Raw genomic sequence first — 16,594 nt, forward strand, 5'->3', positions numbered from 1 at the left:
CGTTCCTATTTTTAGTTTTTTTACATGTTTATCTTACTTTTGGCTTTACTATTTTCTTTACATTAAAAAATGTTTAACTCTTCTCTCAAAAAATTCAGTTAGTTATATTAACTCTTTACATTTATGTATTTTTGTGGCTATCTTAACTGTGGGATGACCCAGAATATTTAAACATAACCCAATAAACAAACACTCAACAACTGATTACTGAACTGAATTGATTTTATGGTATTTACGAAATTCTTCTTATGTAGGAGTTACTCACTGGCTGTGTTAATTTCAGAAAAATGGTAATTAGTTAAAGATGCCAATCTTTGGGAAAAAAAGCAAACACCTTTATTTTTTCTCCACAATAGTCCATTATTATCAGAAGCACCCAGATAGCAGGTAGGCAGTTAAAGTTCTACTATTGGTTTTTGATTCCATTTCTTACATTTAAAATGGAGGAGGATGGTTAAAAGATCTCCAAGACCTTCACTTCTCACACTGTGGGATTCTTAAATACCCTTGGCTCTTTACTTCTCTCTGCCTATGTTGACACAGCCCCAGAACATCGGGGAGGAGGTTTAAAAGCTGATATAAATCTTTCAGGCCCTTGGTTTTCAGTGTTGGTTTAAATTTCTAGACTGATGATGAATTTAAAAAGAGCTCTTGGAGGATTTGACAGAGTGAGAATGTCTTTGTGGCCCACTCAGGAAAATCTCAGAATTTTTATGAAGTTTCACAGTCATGTGAGTATATAGATGGGGAAATCAATGAAAAAAAAAGTGAATCCACATTTAGGTAATAGAACATAAAACAGCGAAATGAAATTTCAAAGCTAATTTCTCTGTTAATGGTTAGTCATATATTTTGAAAGCCTAGAAAAACTATTGACGACAAAGATAAGGCAAGATGGAGGGACTTCCCTGGTGGTCCAGTGGCTAAGACTGTGCTTCCAATGCAGGGGCCACAGTTCAATCCCTGGTCAGGGAACTAAGATCCCATCTGCTATGCAGTACAGCCAAAACAATATATAAAATTATTTTTGAAAAAAGACAGGTGGAGAAGAAACCATAAAAAGTGAACACTGGACAATGGGAACAGGATGTGGGCTCATGGGATAAGAGTGAAACTAAATCATTACTTCTCCCAGTGCCCGACTTTCTGGAACCTGCAAGGCATGCCCACACATCTCTGGAGCACCAGACAGGAAGGCAATATTCCATGATGTTTAGGACATACACTTTATGTGGCTTCTATCCACGTATCAGCTATGTTACCTTGGTGGTTTCCTAATCTATTCAGATTACTGTCTGAAACATGAAGATAATAACAGCATATCAACAAAATAAAATGTATTGCCTCAAAATAGGAAAGTCTCTTCATTGAGAACTTGTAATCCATCATGACAAGCATACTTTTTTTTCTATTTTTCAAGGTTGTTTCTATGAAATTTACTGTAATATATTTTTGTCATGGGCTTTACAGTCAAGGGCATATAACTATATACAAATTTGATAACATTTACTATCACTTTGCAGAGTGAATTAAAAAAAAAAAAGAAACCCACAGATATTTTCAAAAGGGAACATATCTGGCAGAAGAGATAGAAAATGAGGTGAATGCCAGGTGTTTGTAAGTTCCAAAGCTGCAATTCAGCCACAAAACTGCTAGTGCTTTATGCAGAATCCTGATCATTTCTGCGTCTGATACTTGCTTTCACAACTTCAGCATTTTGGGCAAGTTTTTTTTGTCTCGTTTATAACTGCCAGTAAGTTGGTTTTCCTTTACACACTATATATGAAAGAACTATTGAATTGGAGCTTGTGTTGGAAATTCTTAGGAGGAGGCATTTCTGAGTATATAAGAAACTAAGACAAACGCAGGATTTAATACTGTTCATTCCCAATTTTGTGATTTTTATAAATCTTCTCACTTTCCAGGTGGTGTAGATTTTTAGGATTATCACTATTTGGTAAAGAATACTGTATCCTAAGCCTTCCATATGTTAGGTGGTTTCTGCTCACAGCAATTTTGCAGGTTAGTCACAACAATTCACCTCCATCACACAGAAAACAATTACAAGAAAGTTATGAAGTTTCTCAAGTTTGTAAAGGTCAGAGCCAGGTTCACAGAGAATAATTTATCAAGTAAGACTTTCCAGGTGGCACTAGTGGTAAAGAATGTGCCTGCCAAAGCAGGAGACATAAGAGACGTGGGTTTGACCAACCGAGGTCAGGAAGATCCTCTGGAGGAAGGCGTAGCAACCCACTCCAGAATTCCTGCCTGGAGAATCCCACGGACTGAGGAGCCTGGTGCACTACAGTCTGCAGGGTCACACAGAGTCGGATGCAACTGAAGTGACTTAACACACATGCACAAGACTGAGAGTGGTACGGGTCTAGGGCATGAAGTCCACTTGAGTCAAGACAGGCTTGAAAATATGAGCAGGGAAAAGAATATTCTGCAAGGGAGAGCTAGTAAACACATTTGACATTCATCACAAATTATTACATGTACATATTTACACTCAGATATACCTCCTATATTAGAGGATATAAAATTGGGAGTCTGTTTTAGCTTTTGTAATGGGAAGGTCTAAGGTGATCTTTTCTGGCCATGACCGCTCAATGCTGAGGAGGTTACGCCAGCACAGATTTTGGTCTTCACTCTACAGAGACTACTGTTCAATAAATCTTGGGTGGGGAATGACTATGCATATTTTACAAACATTCCTTGGATGAAGCTGGTGTGTAGTTGTAGTTGAAGAGCAAATGCTTCAAGATATTTAATATTTGATGATAATTTAACCCCTGACCACTTCGTCAGTAGTGCCTGATCTAAGAGGCTACAAAGAAAAACGTCATGTTTAATCAATAGCCTTTCTACTTGCATGACTTGATAAAGACACACACACATACACACGTGTGCTTTCAGTGATTGGAGCATTGGAAGATGTTTTGTTTTTAACCACCATTTAAAACAATCATGTAGTGAATGCATCATGGATTAGATCCAAGAACAGAAAAAAAATGATACTGGTAGAAAACCTAGTGAGATCCATATAAAGTATGAAGTTTAGTTAATATAGTAAGCCCTGTATATACAAATGGAGAAGGAAATGGCAACCCACTCCAGTGTTCTTGCCTGGAGAATCCCAGGGATGGGGGAGCCTGGTGAGCTGCTGTCTATGGGGCCGCACAGAGTCGGACACTACTGAAGCGACTTAGCAGCAGCAGCAGTACATACATAGCTTCAAGCTGAGGACTTTTAAAGATGTGAAGGTGCCCACGGATGCCAGCTGTAGTGCTATATTATTGTACTTTTCAAGGTACTGTATGGCAAGATTAAAGATGTTTATTCTCTGAGTTTGTTTTTTATATATTATTTTTGTGAAAAGCATTATAAACCTATTATAGTACAGTAAAGTCTCTACAGCTGACTGTGTTAGTTGGGTACCTAGGCTAATTTTGTTGGACAAATTGGACTTAATGAACACGCTTTCGGCATATATAGGGGGCTTTCTATAGTATTATTCTGATGTTAATTTCCTAGCTTTAACAAATTACTGTGTTTATGCAAACTTCCAACCTTTGGGGAAGCTAGGTGAAGAGTGGATGGGAACTCTGTACTTTCTCTGCAACTTTGATGCCAACCTAAGATCATTCTAAAGTAAAAAGTAAAGTTTTCAAAACATCATCAAATCCAGATAGAAAATGGAAGTGTCATTTCCGTTTTCCAAGTTATGAAGCAGATCCTAAGGTAGCCCACAGCTTTTAAGTTTCTCTCTTCCATAACCGTAGCTGTAAGTGATAATGGGGAAGGCAGAGAGAAGGTAGGAAGTGAAAGGTCAGGAGGGGCAAAGAGATCAAGAGAACACTGAGGAGAAGCAGAATCCAGGAGAACCCAGCCCAGGGAAGGTGCTGGAGGCTGCATAAAGCTTCTCTGAATCACAGAGATTACACTGATCCTTTGAGAAATTTCTCTCTGCTGCTGTATGGGATCAAATGGTTGAATGCTTCTGGCATTTAGCAAAAGCTATGGGGGCAGGGCCCTGGTAGGAGATGGGGAATCAAGTTCTAAAGGGTTATTGAAAAGAAGGTACTAAATGAATAAAATAGGGAGTTAATGTTGATGCAAATTAACTTCAGAAACGAAGAGGGGCTCATCACAGAGCACTGAAAAAGAAGAACTGGGCAGGAGGGAAAAATGAAGACTCTCAGGAACAAAAGAACAGATGATTGAGACCTTTGGTGTCTATGTTCTCCAGGTTGCTCCTGATCGGAGTTGAAGTGTGGAATGGCTGGTACAGCCAGATACTTTCTCCAAAGTTGCATATTTCATCAATGACCCCTTCTTAAGTGAAATAAACTTATGATACTATACACAGGGTCCAAACTAAGTAGCCTGTGACCTTTGGTTTTCCCAAAGGATTCCTGCCTTTGGGGGACCTCTTTCTTCCCTCTCCAGACTTTCCCCTCTGTGAGCTTCTCTTCTGATGTACCTTTCAAAATAAACCAGCACAGGAAGGATATCGAGGTGTTTGAGCAATCCCATTTCCATCCAAACAAGTTCAGGCAGTTGAAGGCTACACGCCCAGGTTTGGGGGTGTGCATGACAATGGTGTCCCAGGATCACTCATCTTATCAAGTTGGGGCAGATAAGTACACAGGGGTACGACATGCGTTACAACATGTTGGGAGCTTATGAACCATCTAATTACCCACTGCAGGATGCAGTTGACAGCCAAGTCCCAGAACTTATAAAAGAGGACAAAGACAAAGAAATGAATGAAATATAACTCCTGTATAAAGTTGATTACAAGAGGTTGATAAGAGGAGAGATGTGTGTGGGGGGAAACTTTCACGCAAGTAGTTTGGAATGTGATTATATAAACTGGAACAAGAGTAAAACCCACAGGCTTTCGCATTTGACAGAAATGAGAGTTTAGGGAAAAGAAAAGTTAGTGTATCTTTCCTATTTATATTTCCCTTTCCTATTTATATTTCTACTGTAGCTATTCTACAGAATAGCTACTGTTCAGATAGCTATTATTTGGTAGTTCTGTATTGGTTGGAAAAAAAAATCCTATATTTCTGTTTTTCTTAAGGGAGGTAATTACGTGCCTCTTTTTTTAACTGCAAAAAGTCAAAACTTTTTTCTCTTTTTGGTGGTTTCTACCTGGAAGGTGAGTCCCAGGTCAGAGTATCTCTGCGACCCATATTAGGGTTTGGGATTGGAATCAGAGGGATCTATCAAAACTGTAGTCCCGAGCCCTGTGTTTGTTTATTCTTATTGTTTATTGTTTACTCTTATTGATCTCAAGTAAACAATAAGCTGCTGAGCTAACTTATATTTCATTTTGCACTCGGATACTAAAATTGTTCATTCTGAGCTTTCTTCATTGAAGAGGTGGTCTGTTGGCAGTAGTTACGAGGCTGGAGTCTGAGGCTAGATGGCCTGGGATTGGTTGTTAGCCCTGCTACTCAATAGCTGTGTGTGATCTCACTTCATAACTGTTTGCACTCAGGTTTCTTCTCTGCAAAAGGGGGATGACAGTACTTATCTCATGGGACTGAAGGGACTAAATGAGTTCAGAGATGTAGACTGTCTGGAACTTTCCCTAACACATAGTATACAAGGACTGGCTATTATCATCATTATCATTCATTGTGTGGTCAGTCACTAAGTGCTCTCTCTTTGCAACTCCATGGACTGCAGTCCACCAGGCTTCTCTGTCCATGGGATTCTCCAGGCAAGAACCCTGGAGTGGGTTGCCATTTTCTTCTCCAGGGGAATCTTTCTGACCTGGGGATCGAACCCGAGTCTCCTGCTTGGCGGCAGATTCTTTACCTCTGCATCACCTGGGAAGCCCTATCATTCATTCATTCACTCACCTGGGAAGCCCTACAGTCATTCACTGTAGGAGGGTCAAATCCCTTACTTTTCCCCCAGCTTTGAAATGGTACTTTAGAGGGGGAGTGGAGGAGCACAAGATGGACAGAGAGACTAAGCTAAATCCTCCTCTTCACACACAAGACACCCAAGGAAAACTGTAGGAGGCGAGTGTGCAGAAAGGAAGGAAAAAATCTGGCTTGGTGTCTTAAAATGAAATTTCTCCAGAGCTCAACACAGTCATCAGTTTGATTCTTGGATTTCTCATCCTGTTTGTGTGTGTCCTAGATTCGGAATCATAAAGTGGGCCAGAGTTTTCAACACTTCTTAGATTACAGCTATTAAATCACTCTTTTGAATCACACACGGCTCAAAATATGGTTGTACTTAGCACATGGTCATGGTTTTCTGCCTTAAACAGCGTGCCAAAATTCATTAGACTAATCTTTCTTCTAAATGACCCTCAACATTACTATTTCTTACACAGTGAATTTCAGAGCTTGCTATTGATTTTCAAATCACTTTGAGAGGCACTGGTATCCAAGTTAATGCGGTCTTACTGCCCTCTTTTGTGTAGTTAGAGCTGGCTGTCAATCATCACCTCATGATGGGGGGTGGGGTGGAAATGAGCAGTTACCTGTCTTCTCTAGACTTTGAGGTTTTATAAGCTAGTAAGATAATTTAAAAAAAAATAAGGATTGATATCAAGTTGCCAAATTTATTTTTGAAGGAAAACAAACATAATTATCATCTACTGTCACCGTTCATAAAAAAGAACTCTTTAATACTTTGATAGTATAAGTGATATTTGCACATACATACATTTTCAGAAGGAGCCAGTCAAGTGGAATATGAGAAGGAAAATGTCTATTTTTCAATAAATTTCAACATTTTTTTCTCAGTTAGAATGTAAGAGCCATTCCTATTTGTCTCTATTACCCAGAGCCATTTTTAGAATTTAAAAGGTACTTAATATTTGTTGAATAAATGAATGACTATACATGTCTGCAAACTACAAAGTCATCCTTTCTTTCAATTTTTCATTACAGACTATCTCTAATAAAACATCATCAGAGTCCAAACAGTACTGGAAACTTCTAATCTATTAAAATAGACTTTGGAATTTGCCACAAAGTATGTGGAAAAAGACTAGAGGGCAATATAATTGTATATTTAAAAGTCCACAAAAATGATAGTAAGATTTTTGAAAAGGTTGCTAAATATTTTTATAATTAAAAAATGTAATTTAAAAAGATATTCTAGCCAGTGTACTTCAAACTGTGTTTTTCAGTGTGTTATGAGAATCGATTCTTAATGAGTCACAATTCCCTTTAAAATATGAGATAGAGGAGCAGAGAATAGAATAGAAATATCACTGTGCATCACATAGGTGATGTTTTGTGTTATAAAAATCTTTCTACTATTTCTGGAATTAAATAAATACACATGAAAATATCAATGAACACATTGTGGACTGTGGGTCTCAGTGGCAAAAAGCTTGTGATCCACTTACATAGTCCTCTTTCTTGCCTCTAGTCAAATACAAAGCCATCTGTAACAGTTCTTACTTCATTGCTTTCTTGGAAAGAGTGCCTCAAATCTTCCTTGAGGTAGTAATGCATAATAAATAACCAAACTATAGTGTAACTTTGCTAGGTGTTTTATGTCAATTGTTTTGACAGGATCAGTTAAAGAGTAGAATAGCAAATATTGCACTATATGTGTGCTCGGTCATTTCCGACTCTTTGTGACCCCATGGACTGTAGGCTGCCAGGCTCCTCTGTCCATGGCATTTTCAGGCAAGAATACTGGAGTGGGTTGCCATTTCCTTCTCCAGGGGATTTTCCCAGGAAGATTGTTTGAAAGAGATGAGAAAGAGAATATAAAAGGCACTGAAAATGTTGAACTTTACCTGAATCTTGTGCTCCTGGGAAATAATGATTAAGAGATCTCGCCACTCTTTTGTGTTCTGGCCAACAACTAACCGCAAAGAACCAGTCTTTGTACACACTGAAATAAGACCTGTGGCCACCCCTCCTCATTATCCGCATAAGACTTGTAGATGAATCCCCTGTTTATCTGTCTCTGTATAACCCCAGACCCCTTTCCTTTGCTTCAGCATCTTCATCATTAATATTATTGCAGTATCATTTGCAATATTTTGAATCAAATAATCTCTTTAATTGTCTGGTACATCTTGTCTTGACAGTGTGGTATCATGACTAGAACAGATTGGCTCTTGCATTCAAATCCTTATTTACTCCAGACAAGTAATGAGGCCTCTTAGGGACCACAGAGCTCCATTCCTAGTCCAGGGATTCAGTGATGAATCCCTGGTTCTAACTGGTCCTGTAATGTCAACTCTGGTTCACTGATAGCATGGCAAGGGTCTGATTGGCATTCCTGTTGAGTATTCACTTGTTTTCTGGTGAACTTCTTTGGGTTTTGTGGCCTGACCATTTGGTGATCTCTATAAGTGGATTAATGATTTGTGGAGATCTTGTCTCTCTTGGGTGAAGATGACAGAGAGTTTGGCTTGTTACTCTTTTTCTGTTTCTCTATTTTAAGGTCAAATCAATGAAAATTCATATCTATTGGGAAGGGAAGAGCTTTTTGCTAGGGACCAGTAACTTCTGTAGTTCTATGTTTACTCTTCACCCATAGCTTAAATTTTAAAATTGAAGCTAAACTCTGTCTGCATTTCTGTGTGTCTGTAATTCAGAAAGGACTTTCCCTCTCACTGTATGAGCAACCAACATTTTCCTACCTAGGAAAGTATTACCAGATTAGATTGTAAAATCTCTTACAGGAGCTTGATTTTACTTGGCTTAGAGATAAAATATCATTTGTATAAACTGAATATTTCTAAAATTCCCAGAAATTAAGGAAATTGATACTGAATTGAGTTATTTACTCAAAACTGGATTGATATGAAGCTGAATTACTGGATATCTAAATCCAATGGGGGGGGAGGGAAATGGGGAAAAAGTAAGACAGACTATTGAAATGATGATCACTAAACATAATTTTAAGGTTATTTACATTTTCCCTTTTATTTTTATGTATTAAGTTGGCCAAAAAGTTCATTTGGGTTTTTCCATAAGATAGTACAGAAAAATCAGAATGAACTTTTTGGCCAACTCAATATTAGAGCAAGGCTAGACATTTTGGGGTCTGTTAACAAATGTATTCCTTTTTGCCATTTTGCAATGTTGTACATAAGGGATATGAATGGCTACTAAAAGTTGTGAAATGTGTTCAAGTGTGAGTTCTGCTAGTCTGCTATAAAATGCTGGTGTATAACAGACAGTTCACAATCACTCATCTCCCTTCTTCCTCTGGAAAATAAAAGTTACCATGGTTAAATTTATAATGATGTATGTGAATGAGACTCTATGAGGATTAATAGCGGCAGAGAGGTACAACTTTGGAAGCAAGATTTGCAGGATATGTTTTTGTTAAGAAAAAAAATAGCTTAATCCTAAAATCAAATGGCTAGTTGCTAATGTGTAGGACAGAATCCAAGTGGATTCAGAGAGTTGTAGAGGCTTCTGAAAAAAGAGTCAAAGCTGTAGTCAAACCTGGCTAAAGTTCGAGGAGTTCATTTATAAGATTTTTCAAAATGACATTCAGTATCAAATACTATACGGACGCAAAGTAGAACTAGCTTTTCTCTCCATTAAAAAGACAAACGTTTATGGGATTACTGGTCCAGTTTTAATAAAAGCTGTAAATGTTTTGCTTCTTCTGAGTAATCTGCCTAGAAGGCAAAGATTCTGTGTCTTAGAACAATTTCCTGTATTTTATGTTGACTTTACTATCTTCTTGATTATCTAAGAAAACAAAATCTTTTTACTTTTGAAAAAGTTAAGATTCTTTACAATCACATTACCATCTGTGTTTACTTTTAAAATCTTCTACTGTCCCTTTAGTTAAGCAGGTAGTAAAGTAGTGTTTCAAACAACCCTTGGTCTTATCTTAATCAGGTGTTTAAATCTGCTGACTTCTGGTATTTTTTCCTTCCCGAAACTGAGCCCTACGTGATATCTTTTGCATCTAAAACTGTCTTTGATATTTCCCAAAGAGTTCCTGGAAATCACAAGAATGTGTTATTTCACCTTGTAAAAAGGGAGATACTAAAAACAATTAGGTTTATTTGATATGTTACTTCTAATGAGTTGCATGGGAATCACTGTCAAATTAGAAGCAATGCTTAGCCTTCCCTAGGATAAATTAAGGTAAAACATCATTACTATAAATATTTCAGAAACTGTGTGCTGTACAGGAAATTCCTAGAGGATCATCAGTACCTTTCCTACCCCTAATATGTCTCTTTTTGACCCCGGTACTGCCTTGCCTAATACTAAGACAACAGCAGCACACTCTCATCATAGTTTGTTAGTTTGAAAATGTTAACTCAGTACCATATGTCCCAGAAATTCCGCTCCTGGGTATACACCCCAGAGAAATGAAAATGTATGTTACATATAAATGCATATACAAATGTTTACAGTAGCCTTATTCACAGTAGAAAAAATAAAGTATATCTATACATCAGAATACCATTTAGCAATAAAAAGAAATGGAGTATTGATATATGCTACAACAGGAATGAGCATTGAAAACATGCTAAGTAAAACAAACCAGTCACAAAAGGCCATGTATTCTGTGTAACCATTTATATGAGATGTTCAGAAAAGCAAATCTATACACAAAAATGTAAATATATATTATACATATATATATATATATATATATGAAAAATCTATAGACAAAAAGCATCCGTGATGGCTCAGCAGGTAAGGAATCTGACTGTAACGCAGGAGACCTAGGTCCAATCCCTGGGTCAGGAAGATTCCCTGGAGAAGGGAATGGCTACTCACTTCAGTATTCTTGACTGTAAAGTTTTGTGGACAGAGGAGCCTGGTGGGCCACAGTCGAAAAGGCCACAAAGGGTCAGACACAACTGAGCAGCTAAGCACACAGAGACAAAAAGTGGTTGCCAAGGCCTGGGGGAATTGTGGGTAATAGAAAATGGCTACTAATAGGTATATGGTTTCTTTTGGGGGTTGATGACAATGTTTTAATATTGATTGTTGTGATAACTTCACAAGAGAATATAAGCCAATTATTTACTTTAAATGGGTTAATTGTATGGTATGTGTGCTCAGTCATGTCCAATTGTATGGTATGTGAATTATAATCAAACTAAATCAAAATAAAGTTGTTATTTTAAAAATAAATGCTAACTCAGTCACAGCTTTACTTCTTTAATTTGAAACTCACATCTTCTAAACCAGTGATTTTCCAATGGGGATTCTTATAATGAACCCTCAGTAGATCTTTTGCTTTTGGAAACTAACAGTAATAAGTTAACCACAGTCATTTTAAGTCTTATGTCATCTAAAGATAAATTTTACTCTACTTTGGTGCCTTCCTGAAAGCTCTTGCAAATCAGCTACAGTCCAGAGTATTTTGTCTTAAACAAAAGATTGTCTCTGAGCCCCATGGATAAAGGCTATGCCAGGTTCTTTTGATTTGGGACAAAGCCTTCTGATAACATTTCTTAAACAACTTTGGGTCTAGGGGACTGAGGCAGGATTTCCAGAACCCTAGTGGAAAAGTACATGTGCTTATGAGACCACTAAGCCATGATGGAGCAGAATAAGAATTATTTAGAATCGAATGATCTGATAAGGGAATGACGGGATTCTGGAATATTGTTCATGTTTTAATGGTCTATTTTCTGGATATAGGGAACCTCTTTCTCTTAAGCCATCTGTAACTCATAACAATTCAGTGGCATATGATTTTGTAAAGAGAAAATGTTTGTAAATGTGTTTTCTTTCTATCTGACTGCTTCAGAATTCAGAAACTCTTTTAAGTACTTTGATTTTCATGATGATATAGTTACTTGCACAGGTTCAATATAAATCTGTCTTACTTGTTATCAGGAAATATTGGAAACATTAGGCATGCAACCATGTTCTTGCCTGAAAAGTTTATTTGAGAATTTACTTATTTAATCAGATATGACCAGGCACTGTTAAGGAACCAAGGTTGATTTCATGGAGCCTTGTTTACAAAGCTCTCTTGGGAAAATTGGCCTGATTCCTGGCTTACAGTGGTTCCCTGCTTTACAGGTGAGTGTGGAAAGTCATTTCCTGGCAGGACCAGAAAACTTGGGATATTTTGGGGAACTCCAGAAGAGAATTCACCCAAATGTATAAATACTACAAGTAGATTCCGTTGGTGAGGTCTTAGTTTATTTAGCTTACTGACCTCAAAGAGGCTTGTAAAAATCCAATCCAAGATTCCTTATGAAACCTTCAGAAAAGCAAATGTAGAAAGACCTATACAGTATATTATCATTCTTGCTCAGATCAGATCAGTCGCTCAGTCATGTCCGACTCTTTGTGACCCCATGAATCGCAGCACGCCAGGCCTCCCTGTCCATCACCAACTCCCGGAGTTCACCCAGACTCATGTCCATCGAGTCAGTGATGCCATCCAGCCATCTCATTCTTGCTCATTCATTCTTGCTACACCTATGTAAAGAACTAGGCCAAATCAGATGATATCAGCCATATTTTGTGATCAAGAACCATCTTTCTTTGAGAGTATCTTTGATCTTTTGAGCAGTGACAATGGCAATAAATTTTGTCTCAGTAGAAAACTATAACACATCCTTCCAGTTTAATCAGATTGTAGGCATGTTTGTTATCACTGAGCTATTTTGCATCTTTTTATAAACTGCAGATAATTGAAGGGTATGCAAACTCTGACTTGTCTGGAGACATTGCAATGACTTCTTCCTCATCTACAGAGGAACCAATTTTGCTGCCTACCTGTAAATTGGTCTGGGTCTGCTATTTTGACTAAATTATCAGTCTTTACAGAATTTTCATATCTTCCAGTTTCCTTCAGTATCCAGCTATAACCTTTCTTTCTTTCCCTGACTCAGCATCACTGAGAACTAAAACTTGATTGCTCAAATTCCTATTGGGATGATAAACTGCCTGGAAGTGAGCCCTTTTCTCCAAGATCTGAAGAATCTTGAGAGCTGAAGTTCAAAATTTAAAGTTCAATTTGATATTGACTTTGAAGAACTCACCACTGCAGCAGATCATGTATAAGCTGGATTTATCCTAAGACAAGTCACTGCCTGGGCCACTAACAAAGTCTGATGAAAGTTCAGGTCATTCATTCTCTTATATGAGAAACAGCCATGACTAGAAATCACCAGGAGCATGGACATATTGTTAATATCTAAGAAATATATTAAACTGAAAGATTTTCCTTCACCAACCTCCTGGAAACCACTGGACTGGCACCCTCAGAGTTCAACTATTGTCTCTTTAATATAATCTTCGATGTTAACATGTCTTTTTCATTTCCAGTATCTCACTTTTAAGGAGCCCTATTTTTAGGACTCTAAAACAACTGACTTCTGCCACCACCCCTAAACAAGTGGTTTACACATTTTACAGGGATGATGCCAACAAGAAATTCTTGAGAGACTATGCAAGAGGTTTGCAAGAGCCTCATGCAAGAGGTTTAAGATGTTCACTTTGGAGTTTTTCAGGGTTGAATGACACTCATTCATCTTGAACAAAAGGAGGAACTGACAATATTGTAAATTAACAAATCATTGTGCTCCTGGAAAACAGTAGTACGTAAGAATCCCCACAACAAACCTTTCATTCTTCAATATCAACAAGACTCCATATCCCTTTCCTTTTCTTTGAGACATTCCTCATTAAATGCAATGGCCTGAATGAAGTCATTGCCTTAATTTTGCATACTGACTCTGACAGCGTAAATTCAAACTCTAAATTTAAACTCTTTAATTTAGTTTTTGCTTTGGTTAATCACACAGAAACAACTGGTTTATATAACTCTGGCTGGTTTGGTCTTAACTAAGATTCAATATTTAGACTTAAGATAAGGAACTTCTAAAAATACAAGGAGGTCACTTCTACTGAGCCTCAAAGCTCCCATGTAATGTCTAATATCATTATCAATCACACCTTTCCTTGGAGGGATCCTGCTAACAAGTAGAATATAAAGATGGCAAATTTATGTTTTCTTATAAGTTTTATGTATCTTATAGAAAGAGTTGGCACAATATGAAAAAAAATTAAAGTGTCTTTTGAATGTGAGGATCCAATAAACTTGACTGCCTGGCACTGCTAATGAGATGCAGTCCCCTTCAAAGTCCCACAGCACAAAGCCATGCAATATACTGCAGTATATTTGTCAGTTTTGCTGCTATAATAAAATAGCATAAACTGGATAGCATAAGCAGCACATACTTACTCCTCAGAGTCCTGGAGGCTAAGTCCAAGCTGAGGGTGCCAGTGGATTTGGTGTTTGAGGAGAGCCCTCTTCCTGGTTTGCAGATGGCTATCTTCCACAGCCTTGTCTAACTCAAAGAAACTATGAGCCAATCTATGTAGGGCCACCCAAGACAGACAAGTCAAGGTGGAGAGTTTGTCCATGACAAAACGTGGACCACTAGAGAAGGGAATGGCAAATCACTTCAGTATTCTTGCCTTGAGAACCCCACGAACAGTATGAAAAGGCAAAAAGATAGGACACTGAAAGATGAACTCCACAGGTCAGTAGGTGCCCAATATGCTACTGGAGATCAGTGGAGAATAACTCCAGAAAGAATGAAGAGATGGAGCCAAAGCAAAAACAACACCCCATTGCATTTGGTCACAGCCAACACCCTCTTCCAACAACACAAGAGAAGACTCTACACATGGAAATCACCAGATGGTCAATATCAAAATCAGATTAATTATATTCTTTGCAGCCAAAGATGGAGAAGCTCTATACAGTCAGCAAAAACAAGACCGGAAGCTGACTGTGGCTCAGATCATAAACTCCTTATTGCCAAATTCAGACTTAAATTAAAGAAAGTAGGGAAAACCACTAGACTACTCAGGTATGACCTAAATCAAATCCCTTATGATTATACAGTGAAAATGAGAAATAGATTCAAGGGATTAGATCTGATAGACAGAGTGCCTGAAGAACTATGGGCAGAAGTTCATGACATTGTACAGGAGGCAGTGATCAGGACCATCCCCCAAAATAAGAAATGCAAAACAGCAAAATGGTTGTCTGAGGATGCCTTACAAATAGCTGTGAAAAGAAGAAAAGTGAAAGGCAAAGAAGAAAAAGAAAGATATACCCATCTGAATGCAGAATTCCAAAGAATAGCAAGGAGAGATAAGAAAGTTTCCTCCGTGATGAATGCAAAGAAATAGAGGAAAACAATAGAATGTGAAAGACTGGAGATCTCTTCAGGAAAATTAGAGATACCAAGGGAACATTTCATGCAAAGATGGGCTCAATAAAGGACAGAAATGGTATGGACCTAACAGAAGCAGAAGACATTAAGAAGAGGTGACAAAAATACACAGAAGAACTGTACAAAAAAGATCTTCATGACCCAGATGATCACGATGGTGTGATCACTCACCTAGAGCCAGATATCCTGGATTGGGAAGTCAATGGGCCTCAGGAAGCATCACTAGAAACAAAGCTTGTGGAGGTGATGGAATTCCGGCTGAGCTATTTCATATCCTAAAAGATGATGCTGTGAAAGTGCTGCACTCAATATGCCAGCAAATGTGGAAAACTCAGCAGTGGCCACAGGGCTGTAAAAGGACAGTTTTCATTGCAATCCCAAAGAAAGGCAATGCCAAAGAATGCTAAAACTACTGCACAACTGTACTCATCTCACATGCTAGTAAAGTAATGCTCAAAATTCTCCAAGCCAGGCTTCAACAGTATGTGAACTGTGAAATTCCAGATGTTCAAGCTGGATTTAGAAAAGGCAGAGGACAGAGATCAAACTGCCAACATCTGATGGATCATCAGAAAAGCAACAGAGTTCCAGAAAAACATCTGTTTCTGCTTTATTGACTATGCCAAAGCCTTTGACTGTGTGGATCACAATAAACTGTGGAAAATTCTGAAAGAGATGGGTCAACCTGACTTGCCTCCTGAGAAATCTGAATGCAGGTCAGGAAGCAACAGTTAGAACTGGACATGGAACAACAGTCTGGTTCCAAACAGGAAAAGGAGTACGTCAAGGCTGTATATTGTCACCCTGCTTATTTAACTTATATGCAGAGTACATCATGAGAAACACTGTGCTGGATGAAGCACAAGCTGGAATCAAGATTGCCGGGAGAAATATCAATAACCTCAGATATGCAGATGACACCACGCTTACGGCAGAAAGTGAAGAAGAACTAAAGTGCCTCTTGATGAAAGTGAAAGTGAAGAGTGAAAAAGTTGGCTTAAAGCTCAGCATTCAGAAAACGAAGATCATGGCATCTGGTCCTATCACTTCATGGCAAATAGCTGGGGAAGCAATGGAAACATTGTCAGACTTTATTTTTTAGGGCTCCAAAGTCACTGCAGATGGTGACTGCAGCCACGAAATTAAAAGACATTTGTTCCTTTGAAGAAAACCTATGACCAACCTAGACAGCTGACCCAGAGGGATGGGATGGGGAGCGAGGTGGGAGGGGGGTTCAAGATGGGGAACACATGTAAACCCATGGCTGATTCATGTCAATGTATCACAAAAACCACTACAATATTGTAAAGTAATTAGCCTCCAATTAAAATAAATAAATTTAAAAATAAAAAAATAAAAAGCAGAGATATTACTTTGCTAACAAAGGTCCATCTA

The sequence above is a fragment of the Bubalus bubalis genome, chromosome 1 (genome assembly GCF_019923935.1).
Source record: "Bubalus bubalis isolate 160015118507 breed Murrah chromosome 1, NDDB_SH_1, whole genome shotgun sequence".
Classification (NCBI taxonomy): domain Eukaryota; kingdom Metazoa; phylum Chordata; class Mammalia; order Artiodactyla; family Bovidae; genus Bubalus; species Bubalus bubalis.